This window comes from Pseudophryne corroboree, unplaced genomic scaffold (genome assembly GCF_028390025.1).
Source record: "Pseudophryne corroboree isolate aPseCor3 unplaced genomic scaffold, aPseCor3.hap2 scaffold_478, whole genome shotgun sequence".
NCBI lineage: Eukaryota > Metazoa > Chordata > Amphibia > Anura > Myobatrachidae > Pseudophryne > Pseudophryne corroboree.
The window spans coordinates 452,465-458,196 of NW_026970090.1; the positions used below are offsets into that span (position 1 = coordinate 452,465).

Below are 5,732 nucleotides of genomic sequence, written 5' to 3' on the forward strand. Positions count from 1 at the left end.
GGAAAGGTCTGCAGCAGACGGATTTGCATACGGTGATGTCATCCAAGCAGTGGGCCAAAGTTGGCTGGAACCCTCATCTGCATATGAAAAGAGAAAAGGGGCGCTTGGATGACCCCTAGTTCGCATTGAACACCCCCCACCCTCCTTTGGTGTGGGGCTCATGTTGGCCATGCCCCAGCCCCTGAAGCATTCAAGCTGATTTCTTGCAGCAGCTGGGCACTGTAACAGCTCCAGAGCTGCTCTGTAAGGCAAATAAAAGGGTGTGGGCCCTGCAACACCACCTGTAGTTCGCATTGTGCGTTGGAAGGCACAAAGTAAGCAGACGGGAGAAGTCAGGATAGTGCGCAAGGGCATAGAAGGGAGGGGCTCAAGAAAAGAGAAGTGGAAACAGACAGCAAACTAGGCGGGAGAGAGACCTGAGACAATGAGATCTAAATTATACCAGAGCCAACCAGGGGAAAGCACAAATGCAGTCCCCCCCCCCTACCACAAATTATGCAGTCGAGATTCCCACATTTGGGGAAATCACAGAGGTCAGCATACCCAGAATGCAATGAATGAACCTCACCCTGGGAAAACAATCTTCATGACCATGGAATCACCTAAGCAAAATAAGTATGATTTGAGATAGGGCTGGGGAGGGCCGCTGCTCAGGCACACCTCCGTCAAGTAAAGGAGATTCAACTGAGGCAGCACAAGGGAACTCTCATCTGGGGACAACAACTGCAGGGAGAACACCTTTTCAGACGAATGTGTGAGGGAAGAAGGCTGCCTAATACTGAAGCACCCCCCAAACAACAAACCAAATGCAACAACTAGTGCAAGCATTCCTGGGGGAAGGCCTGCAGCAGATGGATTCGCATATGGTGATGTCATCCAAGCAATGGGTATAGTTGGCTGCAACCCTCGTCTGCATATGAAAAGAGAAAATGGTCACGCAGGGCATGGCGGCCTTTGTGGGGTTGCGCTTGGATGACCCCTAGATCGCTTTATACACCCCCATCAGTGTGGGGCTCATGTTGGCCATGCCCCAGCCCCTGAAGCATTCAAGCTGATTTCTTGCAGCAGCTGGACCCAGTAACAGCTCCAGAGTTGCTCTACAAGACAAGTAAAAGGGTGTGAGCCATGCAGCACCACCTGTAGTTTGCATACACACATATATAGGACAGCATCTCTTATATGCCCCAGGGGCAATAAAATAGTATCCTTATCTAGAGTATCCGTCCATGCCGCTACAGCACTACACATACACACCCAGGCCGACGCAATTGCCGGTCTGAGTAAGGTACCTGAATGTGTGTAAATGGACTTCAGGGTAATCTCCTGTTTGCGGTCAGCAGACTCTTTGAGGGTAGCCGTATCCTGGGACGGGAGGGCTAACTTCTTGGATAAGCGTGTTAATGCTTTGTCCACCCAAGGGGAGGATTCCCATCGTAACCTATCCGTTGATGGGAAAGGATACGCCATAAGAATCCTTTTGGAAATCTGCAGGAGATTCCCAAGCTTTTTCACATAACTCGTTCAGCTCGTGTGAGGGGAAAAGGTTACCTCAGGCTTCTTTCCCTTGTACATATGTACCCTCTTGTCAGGGATAGGGGGCTCCTCTGTGATGTGCAAAACATCTTTTATTGCCATAATCATATATCAAATGTATTTTGCCAATTTTGGCTGTAACTTTGCATCATCGTAATCGACACTGGAGTCAGAATCCGTGTCAGTATCTGTGTCAACAATCTGGATAGTGGGCACTTATGAGACCCTGACAGTCCCTGCGACATAGGATCAGGCATGGGTTGAGACCCTGACTGTCCCAAAGCTTCAGCCTTGTCTAATCTTTTGTGCAATGAGTTTACACTAGCATTTAAAACATTCCACATATCCATCCAATCAGGTGTCGGCGGAGACACCACATTCATTTGCTCCCGCTCCTCTCTAATATAGCCTTCTTCCTCAGACATGTCGACACACGCGTACCGACACACCACACACACAGGGAATGCTTTTACTGAAGACATTTCCCCCACAAGGCCCTTTGCCAAAGCTGGCCCTAACCAATATGATGCCCTAGGCAAGATTTTGCCTGGTGCCCCCTAGCACCACCGCTGGTTCCGCCTCTGACCTTGCACCTCTTTCCCAGCACCATCAACCCTCACCCATAACAGTACTTATTTTGGTGTTTGTACCCCCTATATTTTAAACAGGAACAGTTCGCACATTTGGCGCACAGTCCAAAAAGGGGTGTGTTTTTGCTGGCAATGGGCATGTCCACACAATAGTACCCCCAATTAAAATTCCGCAACACAGTACTGCAATTTTATTCACATTTGATCACGCGATAGTGTCCATAATTCACATTACATCCCACAGTAGTATTACTTTACCTTATAAACGTTACTTCTCACAGTAGTGCTCCGTATTCACATTACATCACACTGAATTGCTCCTTATTTACATTACACCACACCCTATTGCTCTTTATTCACATTAGACGACACAGTAAATGCCCTTTCTATACGCAACGCTACATATTAGAGCACCTTATACACATAATGCCACACATTAGTAATGCATTTATACACATAATTCCACACAGTAATGCCCCTTACACATATGAGACACATCACTAATGTCCTTATAAACATAATGCGTCTTACACATTATGACAACCTTTATTAATGCCCTTTTACACATAATGGCCCTCATTCCGAGTTGTTAGCTCGCAAGCTGCTTTTAGCAGCATTGCACACGTTAAGCCGCCGCCTACTGGGAGTGAATCTTAGCTTATCAAAATTGCGAACGAAAGATTAGCAGAATTGCGAATAGACACTTCTTAGCAGTTTCTGAGTAGCTCCAGACTTACTCGACAACTGTGATCAGTTCAGTCAGTTTCGTTCCTGGTTTGACGTCACAAACACACCCAGTGTTCGCCCAGACACTCCCCCGTTTCTTCAGACACTCCCGCGTTTTACCCAGAAACGGCAGCGTTTTTTCACACACACCCATAAAACGGCCAGTTTCCGCCCAGAAACTCCCACTTCCTGTCAATCACACTACGATCAGCAGAACAAAGAAAAAACCTCGTAATGCCGTGAGTAAAATACCTAACTGCATAGCAAATTTACTTTGCGCAGTCGCAGAGCGAACATTGCGCATGCGCAATTAGCGGAAAATCGCTGCGATGCGAAGAAAATTACTGAGCGAACAACTCGGAATGACCACCCTTGCGCATGCGCAATTAGCGGAAAATCGCTGCGATGCGAAGAAAATTACCGAGCGAACAACTCGGAATGACCACCAATGTCCCTTACACATATGCCGCACATTATTAATGCCCTTATACACATAATGACACACATAGTGCCCCTTACACATATGTTGCACATTATTAATGCATTTTTACATGACACACATAATGCTCCTTACTCATATTCCGAACACTACTGCACAATCAACCCACTCACATGCACACAGCACTCACACTGCCACTAACACTGTGACCTCTGCCTCTGCTTGGATACAGATGTGTCCTCATAAATCTTGCCTCAATGCTAACGTTGGGGCACCTTTTTTTATTAAAATGCATCTTATTTGCATTGCTATGTTGTTAGGATGCACACGCAGCTTCTGCCGATTAAAATGATATGCAGCACGCCTATATACTGTGTGAGACTGTGGCTGTATCTGCATATGAAATGCTACACACAGAATATAGGCATGCCGCATATCATTTTAATCAGCAGAAGTTGCTGATGCCCCATGGCATATCAAATGCCCTAGGCAATTGCCTAGTTTGCCTATGCCTATGGCCGGCTCTGCCCTTTGGAGAGACAGAGAGAGAGTATGCCAGCACATACCCCAGCGCTATATAACCCAGGAATAGCACAGTAACTTAATGTTTGCACAGTAGCGCTGCTGTAAGTAATTTGCGCCAAATTATGTGCCCCCCCCCCTCTCTTTTCAACCCTCTTGTCTACCGTGGTATAAGCAGGGGAGAGTCCGGGGAGCTTCCTCTCAGCGGTGCTGTGGAGAAAAAATGGCGCTGGTGAGTGCTGAGGGAGAAGCCCCGCCCCCTCGGCGGCGGGCTTCTGTCCTGCTTAAACTGTACAATTGGCGGGGGCTCATACATATATACAGTGCCCAGCTGTATATATGTTATATTTCTGCCAAAAAGAGGTTTATATTGCAGCCCAGGGCGCCCCCCCTGCGCCCTGCACCCTTACAGTGACCGGAGTATGTGAGGTGTATGGGAGCAATGGCGCACAGCTGCAGTGCTGTGCGTTACCTCAATGAAGATCATGAAGTCCTCTGCCGCCTCTGAAGTCTTCTTTTCTTCTCATACTCACCCGGCTTCTATCTTCCGGCTCTGCGAGCGGGACGGCGGCGCGGCTCTGGGACGGACGGCGAGGGTGAGATCCTGCGTACCAATCCCTTTGGAGCTAATCCCTTTGGAGCTAATGGTGTCCAGTAGTTTAAGAAGCAGGACCTTGCAACTCGGAGAGTAGGGCTGCTTCTCTCCCCTCAGTCCCTCGATGCAGGGAGTCTGTTGCCAGCAGTGCTCCCTGAAAATTAAAAACCTAACAAAATACTTTCTGTCAGAAAGCTCAGGAGAGCTCCTGAAAAGCACCCAGTCTCCACTGGGCACAGTATCAAACTGAGGTATGGAGGAGGGGCATAGAGGGAGGAGCCAGTGCACACCCAGAACTAAAGTCTTTCTTAAAGTGCCCATGTCTCCTGCGGAGCCGTCTATCCCCATGTTCCTTACGGAGTCCCCAGCATCCTCTAGGACGTTAGAGAAAATAGGATTTTAATACCTACAGGTAAATCCTTTTCTCTTATTCCGTAGAGGATGCTGGGCACCCGTCCCAGTGCGTACTGTGTCTGCAGTTATTAAATGGCCCTTAACTCCAGAACATTTATGTGGAGACAACTTTCCCGACTTGACCATCTTCCTTGGACGTTTTCCCCCTGTGTGACTGCTCCCCAGCCTCGGAGGGTTGCATCCATGGTCCCTAGGATCCAGTCCTGGATCCCGAACCTTCGCCCCTCTAGGAGGTGAGAACTGTGCAGCCACCAATGGAGTGAGATTCTGGTCTTGGAAGACAGGATTATCCTCCGGTGCGTGTGTAGGTGGGATCCGGACCACTTGTCCAACAGGTCCCACTGGAACACTCTGGCATGGAACCAGCCAAACTGAATGGGCTCGTAGGCCGCAACCATCTTACCCAGCAACCAAATGCATTGATGGATTAACACTCTTGCTGGTTTCAGAATTTGTTTGACCAGACTCTGGATCTCCAGAGCCTTTCCACTGGAAGAAAACCTCTTCTGTGTCCAGTATCACTCCCAAAAACAACAACCGCGTCATTGGGACCAACTGCGATTTTGGCAAGTTTAGGAGCCAACTATGTTGTTGAAGAACTGTCAGGGAGAGTGCAATGTTTTGCACTAACTGGTCCCTGGATTTCGCCTTTATCAAAAGATCATCCAAGTACGGGATAATTGTTACTCCTTGCTTGCGATCACCCTGGTGAAAATCCTCAGAGCCGTGGACAGACCAAACGGCAATGTCTGAAATTGGTAATGACAATACTGAATTGCAAACCTCAGGTAGCTTGATGCAGAGGCTAAATGGGAACATGTAAGTAGGCATCCTTTATGTCTACCAAAACCATGAAATCTCCTTCCTCCGGACTGGAGATCACTGCACTGAGAGATTCCATCTTGAAATTTAA

General features: G+C 48.1%; 1 non-coding gene across 1 annotated transcript; it reads right to left on the reverse strand.

The window, feature by feature from the left end:
• Positions 1-452: 452 nt before the first annotated feature.
• LOC135028503 (U1 spliceosomal RNA) lies at positions 453-619 on the reverse strand. The gene has a single exon (XR_010224805.1). It is a non-coding gene; the product is annotated as a U1 spliceosomal RNA (small nuclear RNA).
• Between the last annotated feature and the right edge of the window lie 5,113 nt (positions 620-5,732).